At 33.2% G+C, this 14,143-nt stretch overlaps 3 pseudogenes; 1 reads left to right on the plus strand and 2 right to left on the minus strand.

Moving 5' to 3' along the window:
- The first annotated feature begins 7,108 nt into the window (after positions 1-7,108).
- LOC126766980 (alpha-ketoglutarate-dependent dioxygenase alkB homolog 6-like) lies at positions 7,109-7,925 on the plus strand (annotated as a pseudogene).
- Positions 7,926-8,138: 213 nt separating this feature from the next.
- On the minus strand, positions 8,139-9,551 carry LOC126766981 (uncharacterized; annotated as a pseudogene).
- Positions 9,552-11,571: 2,020 nt separating this feature from the next.
- Positions 11,572-13,213, minus strand: LOC126766982 (unconventional myosin ID-like; annotated as a pseudogene).
- Positions 13,214-14,143: the final 930 nt, after the last annotated feature.

Consider the following 14,143-nt stretch of genomic DNA (forward strand, 5'->3'; position numbering starts at 1 on the left):
GTATCCACCCTAAAAAAAGTACTTAAGTTTCTAAAACATTCAGTTTAGCATGAAAATTTTTAAATGTTCGTTTATATTTAAGGCAATATAGTCAACTTTGATACAATACATATGATATACATACATATATATATATTTTTTTTTTTAAGAAATTACTGATTTATTGATAAGTTATTTATTGCTAGTCAGTATAAGATTATCAATATTTATGGATATAATCGTGCGCTTTATGCAAAATGCCAAAATTTGTTCAACATACTTATGTATCTTTATGAAATTAAAATATCTTTAGCACTCATAAGTCGAAGTTTTTTAAATACTGATTTCAGTTTGATGCTCTACTACGTACATACATCCGACGTAGTAAATTTCAAAATTAAATTTGTATAGAAATTTTTCATTTCACACTTTTATATAATATTTCTAAAGGTATGTATTAATAACAGCAAATTCTATTCTGGGATTTATCTTCTACTGAACGAAAGCTTTAAAAAACTCCAAAGGGCACTAAAAAGCTAAAGTTTAAATCATATATGTATGTACACATACATATTTATAGGAAACGGCTATTATTTGTTTTTCTTCAATATTTTAAAAAAAATACTTTGACATCTAAGACATTAAAAGCTGTGACAATTTTTAAAAATATTTTAAAAAAGAAAATTATGCTTATTCAATTTAAATAAAATAAAAAAATGCCCGCCCATCAAAGTGAGTATTGAGTATGCAAAAATTGTAAAATTTAATGTGTTTGTGTTTTAACTTTTTTTTCTACATTACATTAATATTTAATTTCAATCTTATCAGTATTGTAGTTAAATAAAAGGGTGTAGGAGAAAGAAAAAGGGGTCAGTGTAAAAAAAGTTTTGTATATATCAGACATATGTAGAAAATGTATGTCACAAATTCTGTTAAAAAAAAATAAAAGAAAGTTTGTTAAAATAAATTTTTTACATTACATGCAGAAAACAAAACTAATTACGACTGACCTGTCTTCAAGTTTAATACTATTTAATTCACAAATATTTAAAAGCTCTAATACTGATTGATTGATATTTATTTTGGGATCATGTTTACTAATTAATATTAATAAATAATTCACACAATAAACATGATTTTCTATAAGCTTTGAACTAATTTACATCAATATTTCTTCAGGCATTATTTCTTAATAAAGTGTTTATGAGGTATTCAAAAATTGATAATTCAGTTCCTGTCAAAACTAAATACAGTGAAATTCCTCATAAGCAGATACCCACCGAAGCAGTATTTTTATCCGGTTATGAAAACTGTCCACATATGGGGACATGGTAAAAACTTGTATATAAAATGTATTCCTAAAGTCAAAAAAAAACGAACGAATTTTGTAATTTATTAAATATTGTTTTTTTTTTACAAAATTATTTATCTTTTAAAAGAGTTAATAAATTTTTAGCAAGTTTATGGCGTTGATTGCCTATCCCGTAGCAATAAGGGGTGACGATCAACTCCAAATAAACAACTTCAGAACAAACAATGGTTTTTCGGCACAATCAATTTATTTTATTCAAAATAGTCTCCTTCTGCTTCAATACAGCCTTTTGCACGGTCCAAAATCATGTCGAACGAGTGTTTTGGCTCGTGGGCCGGCATGGCCGCCAGTATGCCGGTGCAAGCCTTTTGAATGGCCTCTACGTCTGCATAACGCTTTCCTTTTATGGGCAAATGCATTTTCCGAAAACGAGGAAGTCGCACATATAGATGGCGCCACCAGGGAGCGCACCTTGTATATAAAGCCTTACATCTATCTCAATTAGTTTTAGGTGTTAAAAACAACCGTTAGCACATCCTCATACACCAAAAAAGTGAGATAATTCATCAAATAAATAGCTAAGATTTTTAATTACTTCACAGGAATCGGCAAAAATTGGGCAATGAGCAACCAAATTTAGTGCTTATCATTATCCTGGCATTTTTATGTCAAATTGTGAAAATAAAGGAAATCGGACCACAACCACGCCTACTTCCCACGATTCTTTCACTTTGTAAAATGTATCTACATACTATGTCAATCAATAATAATTTTTTTCTGTTTTTGGAAAAACTCAATATACATATTTAGAATCTGTTTCATTATAAAAAAGCAAATAAATTCCATGAAAACACAATGGGATAAATTATGGTAGTACGACGAATAAAAAAATCAAATAAAATTACATTAAATAAAAAAATTGTATACATTAATTGAATCGAAAGTGGAGGACCTGCGAGCGGTATCTCTTCAATCTTCTACGTGAACTCTTACTCTCGTAAACTATTGTCCACCAGTTGAATAGTAAATATATTTTCATTATGCTCCAAACGGTAGAGGTAACGTCTGCTAAATTCTTCGATTGTTTCCTTTACAGTGAACAACTTCAGATCCCAGTGGAGGACATCGTTTTTCACATAGAAAGGAGCCCCCACTATGGTACGCAGATCTTTTTCTATTTAGCTTGAATAACTTTTAAATTTGAATTCGTTACACTGCCCCAGATATGAATGCCATACGTCCAGATCGGCCTAAGTATTACCTTATAAATAAGCAACTTATTCTTAAGACTGAGGAAGGATCTTGGCCTAATTAGCCAGTAAAGCGTTTGTGTTTGTTGGGAGCAACTGATCATACGAGTATAAAGCCACTTGAGAACAATTTTTGTGCTTAAAGGTATATACTACTTGTACGAACTTTTCGGTGTTGATGCCAAAGTTCCATTTGGTGAGGCACGATTCTGGACCATTCAGTTGCATCTGCAGTTTTCTGGAAGCAGTATTAGGTTTGCAACTTGATGCTAACAGTGCAGTAGCATCAGCATGGGTTGCCGTCATTGTGGAGTCAGAGTTGATCACTGGAATGTCTGCTGTATAAAGAATCTAGAAAACTGGGACGAGTACACTGTCTTGATGCGCCACAACACGAACAGGTCTCAAAGGTGCAAGTAAGATTTTAGCAGCAAATAATAAGGCATTGGTGGTTATTTCTCCAATTTGAATACTACGCCTATATGCCGAACTTTGTCAAATGCTTGGCGGACATTAGGGAACACAGCAGATCAGTATTTTTTATCAGTTATGAAGTGTTCAACCCTATTACATTGTTCAATTGTGCCACACAATTTTCTGAAGTCAAACTGATGAGTCGCAATAAGCTGTATGTCTTCTAACACCGGCAAAAAAATATTATTTAGAATACTTTCGAGATAATTACCTGTAGATTGGCTGATAAAAATTAATCAGCACATTTTCATTGCTATTTCTGGTTTTCCGGGTTTAAGTGCAAACGCATTAATTCTATTATAACCTGGTGACTTTTTGTTTGCCGAATTCTACGTCAAAATTGCTGACTGCCCCATTTTCATTGCTATGGAATTGGTCCTGCACCGATGACAATGACATCTAGATATCGGCTTATTGCTTAGTCTAGTCGCATTCCAAAGATTGTTTTCTAGATCTTTTGGTTTCGCAGCAACCAGAAACGCCTCTAGAAATTTGTTGCTCAATTTCCAGAGAACATGCTTCAGCTCTTTAGTGGCACGATTGAGAAGTGTTTTCTAGTTAAGATTTCTGACTTGCTAAGCGTCAGAATCAGGACCTGTTTTTTGTTTCAATGGAATCATGCAGGTTTTTCCAAAACAAATATACTTAGGTAATTTCAGGTATTTTAAAAGTCAATTTCATTTTCAGTTGATAAAGACAATAATAAACGACTTTAATTTCATTACTTATGTACATATGTATGTATATATTGTAATGAATAATAATATATATATACTAGCTGACCCCGCAGCCGTTGTCCTGCGTGAAATTATGTGTTTTGAAATGAAAAAAGTTGAAATTTATTGTGTCGAATATGATTTATTTTCGATTTTTCTAATTTTTTTTTTAATGTAGCGCAACTTAATAAACATAATTTTTTGATTTCTGTTCTGGTGCGTAAATATACAGAGAAGATGGGTTTCCAACTCGTCAACACGCCACGTATGTACATATATCTGGTCGTGTGAAAAACATAGCATTTCCCCGATTTCCTTGTGTCCTGTTGATTGTCAACGCAAAGGCAATTTTCCCTGGAAATTGAATACGTTTGAACTGAAATGGCTGTCCCTTGTATTCGATAACTGCGTCATAATCAGTCGGGTTCCATTACACAGTTTCGGCGCATGAAGATTGTGAAACGTAGTAATGACAGATCCAACTGTGAAACGCAATTTGGAAATTTCACTGGATAATCTACGGTTTCGTCTTCCTTGTCAAGACGATCGATCGATTTATATGAGCGCAAACCTCCCAGAATTTGACTTTGAATCTTCCAGTTTAAGTCATTAACATCGGTATTTTTGGCAGCTCAAATTGCGCGTGCACTCAAGCAATTGCAGTTACGATAATTTGACCAATGTTCGGATAAACATTCGAGATGAGTTCATCTTCCTTTAAAGTGAATTGACAAAAGGAAAAACTGGAAGTATCAACCGAAATTTGCCCATTTCCAATTCTAAGCGAATACAATGTAAAATGTCGTCGGCAATGTCATTTATTCGTATCCCATAATTATCGCGAGTTTGAAGGCTGATATGTCGAAATGATCTTCGCGAAAAGTATGCGAACTTCAGTGGCATGCGAAGTAACTATTGCATTGTCCTTCGTTTGTTTCCAGTGATTATCATATTTCAGCAAATGCAACTGCTGGCATGCTTCTCAAAAAGTTGCACACACGCAATGACTTAAATGAAGTTGAACCGCGAGACGCACAACAGTCGACAAACTTTCATGAATTGCAAAAGTAAATTTCCTACAAAGCGCTTTATTGCAGTTCACACCCGTTCGATACTGCTGATCTCATATCGTTCAAGGCCAATAACCGCTATGTTGCATTCTTTGGAGACGTACTTACAAACGTATTTGATCGATTTCACCAATCTGCAATATTCAACATTGACATGTGTTTTGAATGTGAATTAGACAAAAGTGGCGAATATGGTACGATCCATGTGTTGTCAGCTTCGATGTGTTGTTAACGTCGATATTCACAGTGAATATCCATCATTCCCAATTTCCGTTTCCGAAGGAAAAGCACATGAGTAGTGTTTCGTGCATTTATTGTCAAACATACAAACCAAAGTGGGATTGTAAGGTTTGCAAGGTCCATGAACCATATTGGTTTTCACCACTTCGTATAATTCTGGATCTATCTCTGAATCATGAATTTCCGCTGAAGTGATTTCATCAATTTGATCTGGTGTAGTCACCATCCGCATCCAAAGAAGAATGTGTGCTTGCGGCAAACATTTTTTTTTGCTACTCTACAGAATACATTCAGCATCTAACAGCACCATATATACCATAGGTTGCTTCAAGATAAAAACCATCAAACATCGCAGCTATTGTTTAAAAAGTCGTGCTGTGATATCGTTACGATCGCTAGCTGATTGACCGCGATCCATAATTCCGCACGTATGTATGTCATCGCATTTTGGGAGTACTTCTTGTCTTGCCTTGCTTGGGCTGCCATACGTTGATGGCAAAAAGAATGCCGACCGATATTACGGCGACCTCTTCGTGGCTTCGTAACAAATTTCAATATGCAATTGATCACATTGTGTGAAACACACATAAAGTTTCCACTGAATAATTTTCAATAATTTTTCCTTTGGATAGCCGGAATAAAAAAGCAAGCGATCAAAATTGAACAATTCAAATAATTTACAAATCAAAATATTGAAAAACAAAACAAACAAAAATTGAAAAAAATGTGTATGGAAAATGTTACTTTTTGGAATTGTCCAATTATCCGACTTCTCCTCAATAAAAGTATAAGGTATTCTGTTTCTAAACCTTTCCCGATCCACAACAAACAACCTTTCAATTTCAAGATTGGTTCAACCGTTCTCTTAGTGTTACTAACAAACAAACATTCATTTTTATTGTAACGTTTGTATGGGGAAAAGAAAAGGGCTGTTTTAGGGGTTTTCCGGAAATTATTGGAATTTTTCTCGCCGTAAAAACCATCTTTGAACTTCAACGAACATTTAAGAAAAAGAATTGGCCAAATTGGTCCAGGCGTTATTGAGTTATGAGCGTACATACATTTTGACGATTCATTTTTATTTATATAGATTTTTAGTTTATTCGCGTTCTTTATTTAAACATCAAAAAGGTTATTACTCGCAATTCTCACTATATTTCCGGCAGCTTTGTCCCAGAAAGTTATTTATAAGTTGATGAACAAAATACGGTGGAGCGCTGCACGTCTGGTTGCTTAGAAGGTTGAGGTAAAAAGGAATGAGTCATCTTTGCGTGGTTGTAGTGTTTGCTTTCTTCGATTTCGTAATGGACGACTCGTTGAACTGTCATTTTGCTTAATGGCTGGTGAGCGAGACTCGTTGTTTGACAGGGATGGCAAATGAGTGCTGTCGGCCGCCACAGATTGTAATGAAATGAAAATCGTTTATTATTGTCTTTGTCAATTGATTTACATTTACAACAGATATTTTCTAAGCAACTCGTTGCCAATGGCAGCGTTAGGAAGGCATACACGCACCAATTATTGTACAATTTCATCGAATTGTACAACTGATTGTTACGCATATGGGGCAGTTGTATGAGTTGTACCATCTGATTGGATGAAAATCAAAATTTTTTGATATTTTGTGAAGTTGGTTGTGTTAGTTGGATCGTGTTTGGGTTGGTCGTGCGATTTCAAACGATTTCGCCATTTTATTTCGGCTGACGAAGAGTGCGCGTCATATATAATAAGTAAAGCAACAACTTCCGAACACATGTTTAAGCAAGAAAGTGAATATTCAAAATGTAGTTGGCCTCAAAATTATATTAAAAGTTGTGCTTATAGCGGCGACAAGGGCAATTTCCTAGCCCAACTCAATCAACCAACTAATTGTTGTGTGTATGCCCTCCATTATGTTTGTACTTTTTATAATTCGGTAACATCGCTTACAACTTGTGTTGCAATTGTGAATGAAGTCGTTAGCCAGCGATAAAATATAAACATTTAGCAAAACTCTGTATTCGTCTGCCGGCTTATACACATGAAAATATTTATTTCGCATAATTTCCGGGATATTTATAGTGTTTAATGGATATTTCGGATTTGAAGTGCGAGGTAAACATATACATTTAATTGAACGCTAACATGTAACATCTTTTAGAACCGTTTAGTGCCCCTCTTCGGCAGTATATATTCCAAACTTTATAACATCCGAAGAGGAGAAACGTGCATTTTGTCTCAGATTTCGCGAGCTCCAAACCAAAATGGACTCAACTTCTCTAATAGACGCATCTCATTAATTGGTGGAGTACCCCATCCAAATGGAATGATTGCTGAAGAAATACCGAAATGGTTACAAGTCTATATGGAAAAAAAATTAATAATTTAAGTAAGATATTTATACATTGCATATATTATTTCAATTGTACAATTATATTTCTCCGCTGTTATGGAGATTTTTTTCAATCCCAAAAGCTAACCATGTCTGGTAAATGAATATTTACCGGGTCAAGGGATTATGCTCACACAGATGGACCGCTATTTCATCCAATCATAACGACTATCACATGTGGTTCATATACGTACTTAATTTCATTGAACGAAATGTGACAAGGTCTAATGATAAACAGTGTGTTTAATAAATATAACAAGATGCTGAATCGTTACAACAGGAAAGCTTAACACGTGAAATTAATTTAAAAATGCTTTTAGAACCTCGTAGCTTATTAATACTTAAGGATGAATTATATAATAATTATTTGCATGGTATAGATGAAGTCAAGCAAGATGTTCTTTGTGATAAAATTTTAATATGAGAATTGCGAAAGAGTTCATAAGATGGGAAGATTTTAAAACGCGGGATTCGCATTTCACAACGATACGTCATGTACCAAAAACTACAACAATAAAATTTAAAATTTTTGTTAAAGTACTTATCATATTTTTTCATCCTTTATACTATATAGAAAATTTTCACAAAATATTAAATGCTACCTAGATAACAGTCACTGGAACCCCAACTAATGCGCATGTTTATATAGAATAAGCCAAAAAATATATGCAACATTTTTATTATAATAAAATAAAAAAGGGTTTTATTTAAAGTTATAAAAAAACATTAGTTTTTACACACTTTAGCGACCTTGTCTTCCCATCGTAGTTGAAATTCATGTTGAATATATTTCGTCATATAGATTAACTGTACTAATGTGACTGATATATCCAAACGTAATTCACTCACTCCCAAGTGGAAATTTTGTCTTAACACTCTTTGCTTATCAACCACCAACCGGGCGAGGGTCTACGAAACAGGCTCAATTTTTTTTTCGATGATATTCGACACTAGCACAACGACCAATACAAATCCACAAATCTTCTGGATTTTTTATTTTTCCCAAAAAAACGTTTACATAGATAAAAAGGAGCTTTGCCGTCAGTTAAAAAAAAGACCTGGGAAAAAATTTTTATTATTTTGACTGGGGTCGTTAAGGCTCAGGTTTGGTATTCATTTTTGTCGCAAAAATGTATTATATCACTAATGCAGCACCAAGGTTGTGCTGCCAAATCCTTGTTTTCTATTCCAGTTAATATATCTGCCTTTAAAAGAGTTAAGGGACTGAAACGCTTTCCCAAAATTGTACTGAGGGGGGACAAAATCTCAAAATCCTTCTTAGTTTCTTTGGGTTTTAAAACAAGTTGGCGGATTATGATTTTCAGTTACGTTATTCTTCGGTGAGTCAGATAATGTAACAAGCTGATTATCAATAGTTGAATTATCTGTCTCCTTGAAAATTTCCTTGTTTTGGGTCAATACTTTTTTACGCTCATCACCCTCTTTATTTTCACGTACTTGTTTCAAAAAATGACGAACTCTCCAAGACATTTTATTCGTAATAATTTTCTTCTATTTGTTTTTTAAATAAGCACACATATGTAAGCATACTTATGCATACTATTAAAACTTATCAGTCAAAAAGTAACAGCTTATGCTGATATAATTGTGTAATCGCTCCGATATGTTTTTAACTTAAATTTTAAATATAATGTTGTGTACGTTGTAACGCTACCAAAATATATTTGCCTGATTTTCTTCAATGTATCTTATTTTATCCCTTCGGTTGTATAGTCTTATTTGATAATAAATTAATCAATATACAGATGTATGTACATGTCTACAAATATACAAAAATAGATACAATGTGGTGCTTCTTTGTAAATTCAGGGGAAAATGTTAAGTAGTCCACAAAGTTGGGTACAAATATGATTATATGTATGTAAAAACAGCCTACTAATCTAACTAACTTTAGCCTAAATTGAATATATGTATTTTATTTTTCAATATGTTAAATTCTGACAAAAATATGTTCACAATACAAACTCTGAACTAAACTAAAAAATCGAAAGGTTTTTATTTTTATTGACCCACTGTATGTTGAAGCATTAGCACAACTAATTTAACATGTATATGTGTATGTGCATATTGCAGTTAAATTGCGAAATAGGTCAGACACCACCTATTTATATTTAGATTCCTAAAAGATAAGGGCGACATTTCAGGAGGAACGGCGATGTCGTTGTTTTAGCACAATTTCTTAGTCGAAATCTTGTATTTATCACTGCTTGCGTATATATGTACATCAGAAAACGTTAAATGAGTATAAAAGGCTTCAAGTGCTGAACACAATGAGCGTGACAGACTGCAAACGACATCTGTCAAATATTCATCCCACAAGTTCTTGGGGACATAACTATTGAGGCAGCTGCTCAACTACATAACTGTGTCCGCCAAGAGACGTGTGTATTCTGATATTTGACCGGATGTCGTTGCAATCTGTCACGCTCGTGTGTTCAGCACTTATTCTTTTAAAGTAATGGTTGCAGAATGCAAACGGGTTTTAGCAGTACGGAACAAGGAGAAATGCAGCAGAGTTACAAGTGAAGAAACAAATTAATCAGAAAAAAACAAGAGAAGACAACAATGAAGGGGTTCAAGTACTTTAGATACTGGCTGATAAGAAGATATCATACAGGTCAAAACTTACGAATATACACTCTTATAAAAATATAAAAATCAAATGATTTTTTTCCTTTAATTGTGGTCAATCACTATCAATGTTACTATTTGTGGCTTATGCGAAAAATAGCGATTAATTTGGAGTCATGTTTTTACTAGCACTTTTAGGGTAAGCGGCGGGGGTATTCGCATTTCAATTCGAAATAATAATTATTAATAAGATGTATATGTATGTACTATATATATTAAAATAAATAACAACTTTTTCCCAATCATATAGCAATATAATTTTATTATAATTCATAGTTTTTAAATAAATTTTAGAATCAATTATAGCGTACATACAAACAGGTATAAACACCTAAAACATTTTTAATGCTTAACTACAATACGCAACATTGCTTAAGGCATGTCATCCAATGACGGTTTTCTTTAAAACATGTATATATACATGCATATAGTACATACAATCATATTAAAATAATATAAAAATATATTTAAAAGCATACTGATGGATAAAAAATGTAGAATACTCTATTGCTTTTATATACGTTTCGTTTCATCAGAAATCTCTTTTAAAAAATAGTTGTAGATATGTTTTAAATATTAATTTTGTTGGTTTAGAAAGCTTTGCTGTAACAGCAAAAAATTCCATTATTAAATTGCTATCTTATTCATAAGTATTTATATGATACAATTAAGTTCAGCATTAAATTAATATACAATTTTATAGTCGTGAACTGCAGCCCTAGTGCACAAAAAATTACATATACTTTTTTATCTACATATGTATTCAAGACATTTATAGAGTCGTCAGGATTGTTAAAGCGTTAATATTCTACATACAACTGGTTTGTGAAATAATTATTGAGTTCTGTACATTCAGCTTCATATGTACACTTTGGTATATTTGTCATGATATATAAGAATTGTTTAGAAAATAGGATTTTATACTTTTTACTAATAACACTTTTATAAAGGCGAGCATATCATAAGGAAACCATTGAATACGAAGAATTAAATAAAAAAATTGCGTAAATGAGCTGTATGATTCCGTATTGTATAAAGTATAGTTTTAATTAGTCATGTTTACTTTAAAATAATAAATATTAAATATAAAGCTAGTCATGTACACATGTATGTAAAAAATGCATCACATAAAAAAAGTGTTTTAACTTTAAATCATATACATAGACACACCTCAAATCAAAGAACTTCCTAAACGCAATAAGATGGTGGAACTTCAAAAAATAATATTACCCGCCATGTCGGAAATTTGGATTTTCAACTCCTGGTTCCACCCTTTATATGTTGCTCGTGATTTTCCACGAAACGGCAGGCAATTGTAGGGCTAACATCCGCGCAGTTCTCGCTGACAAAATGCTAATAGAGTTTTTAAAAAAATATCAAGTAAGTACTTCGCAGTAATGTGCATACTAATACTTACTCCATACTATTTTTTACATATTATACAAACTCCACCAATAAAGTCATCTAACTTAATTTAGGAGATTTCATACTCAGAGCAAAAACTAAATCATTGTTGTCGGAAGAGGGAAAAAAATAAGTTGGTCGCGCCCAGGGCTAAACTGATGGATGTTAACTAGAGGGGGAATATAATATAATGAATAATTTTATCCAAAAGCGAAAATTTAAAAATGAAAAGTGTTTTAAAAAAACATTATTTAACCAATTTCTATAAAATAATTTTAAAGAATAAGAAAATTTTAATTTTTTAAAAAATTTTTACACATTTTCTATAATATTAATAAGTTTTAATATTAACTTACATCTTTAATGGATAAAGAATGATTCATATTTTTAAATTTATGTTTAGCACCATCCAGTTTATAGATTGTCGAATCTGTTACAATAAAGGCACGATCAGCAGTTTTATTATGTTTGTTGTATTTTTTAACGAATGAGGAAAATAGTATATTATTAAAAAATTTTATATTCTTTAATTTCTCTTGGTGGTATAGGCTTGATAACCCGTATTATCCTGCAGTTGGCTAAATAATCACCAATCCATTTGCGTTGCTGCCCCCAATGTAATCGACGACCTTTTATAGCAGCTGCAGCAATTATTTGTAATTGCAATTGCGGCCATTCACTTCGTGGATATTTACGAAGGATCAAAAAAAGCCCCCCAATAGTTAAAAATGCGTTGGAGTTGAGGTTCTGCATTTCGTCCAGCTAATGGAGGTTGGGGCCCCGGGGATACTCCGACCATAGTCTCTAAAATTTTTGGCATTACGAAAGCGTTGAGCTAGGTCTTGTACTAAAATCGTAATTTGTATTTTTATATGCACGCATTAAAACGTGCAGCCTTCATTTTTTTGTAATTCCGACGTGCAATCCACCCGCGCACTTGCTTTTGTAACAAATCTATGCGGGTTTTCATTTCGCTGCTGCTCAAAGGGAAAAATGTTTTAGGTGAGCGTATGAAGACTTTTGTGTCCATATTTATGGAAAAAACCTTTTCCTCAAAACAAAACTCTCACACCATCACGGTCGGTACCGGCACGGAAATTCGGCCTTATATTTAAAAAAATCATTTTTTAGCGCAATAAAAACTTATCGTACCGTTGACGATGCACAAAACCAGCCCTGGGAAATCGCACATTCTCTAGCAATCCTTTAAAAAGCGAACTTGGTGCTGTACACGTTCGTCGTCGCCCCGGTGGGGCTCTTTTTGGGATTAGGTTTAATAAACGAACGTAAAATGGTTCTTTTTTTAAAAGAGTTTTCACAAGATCTATTATGGATCGTTGGGAAAAACGTCCCCGGGGTTAGGGGGGGTTTGTTGTTTTTTTTTATCCTGGGGCCCCCTTTGGGCCACATTCCGCTCAAGTTAACATTTTTGGAGTGATGCAATAGTCGCTTGAAATCCTGATACAATGTATCTTTGTTCTTTTCGATGAATCCATTGATATTATAAATACATCACCCGCATAGTGTGTTATTCGAAAATCTTCCCGATGTTTGAGTTCCTTATCCATTGGTTTCAATTGTCGACTGCTGAAATGAGGATTGGTGCTAAGATTTTTATCCATTGCACCTAACAGTGTTTTTTGTCGTTGATTTTTCCCACTGACAGACAAGCCTCATCCATTATAGCTATCATACCTTTATGTGGTTGTTCAATGAGTTCGCATATTATCTGAGTTAAAAGATATCTTTACTATAATTAATGTTATAATAATTTAGCTTTAAAGGAGAAATGCTGAATTGGCCAATACTTAATAATACCACTTATATTCTATGTTTTGATGTGGAAAACTTGAAATTATATTATTGACACTTTAGGTTGTTATACATGGCAAGTGATCGTAATAAACGTAAAATGAAAGTAACACCTTTTACTGTATAAGTACACTTGCGGTCAATAAAAACCCCCACCACTTTGTAGAGCTATATTACCGTAAATTTCGAAAATTTTTTACTAGATCTAATATAATTATTTTTTGGGAAAAATTTAGTTGAACGTTGTTCAGTTATAGTCGTGCAGCGAATAAGTTTGCGACGGCTTGAAAAGTGCACTTTCTGTAAGTGAGGGGATGCAAAATGTTCACTAAGTGGATTTAAGTTCCAAAATCATACTCCGACGGCTGCACGAGTTTCTTGGACAAAAAAGTACTAAAATTACTGATAACATAATCTGGTCTAAAGAAAGCAAATTTAATTTGCTAAAAGGGCACAAAATTTGATTTACGTGCGCAGTTCAGGTAGTGAGAGGTTCCAGGATAATTGTGTAGTAAAGAAAATTGGTTTTCCCAAAAAAAAATTTTTTTGGGTTGTTTTTTTTAACTTCTTTTGGGGACACTTTTTAATCACAAAAATATGCGACAGTGGTTAAAAATTGTTAAGTACCCGCAATTGAAGAACATTATACTTATACGGATCGCTTATGACACTGCATCGTGCAGAAACGGCTTAGTTTAGATTGAAAACAAGTTTTTTGTATAAAACATCCATACAATATTGGTATATACAGTCAAACCCGGGGAAGGGGAACTGGTTTAGTAAAGAAAACTCTATAAGTGAGAGTTATAGCCAGGACCCCTCATTTTAAGCCCAAAATCTATTAGGCCCCCAAAAAAGGAACC

This window comes from Bactrocera neohumeralis, unplaced genomic scaffold (assembly GCF_024586455.1).
Source record: "Bactrocera neohumeralis isolate Rockhampton unplaced genomic scaffold, APGP_CSIRO_Bneo_wtdbg2-racon-allhic-juicebox.fasta_v2 ctg3410, whole genome shotgun sequence".
NCBI classification, from domain to species: domain Eukaryota; kingdom Metazoa; phylum Arthropoda; class Insecta; order Diptera; family Tephritidae; genus Bactrocera; species Bactrocera neohumeralis.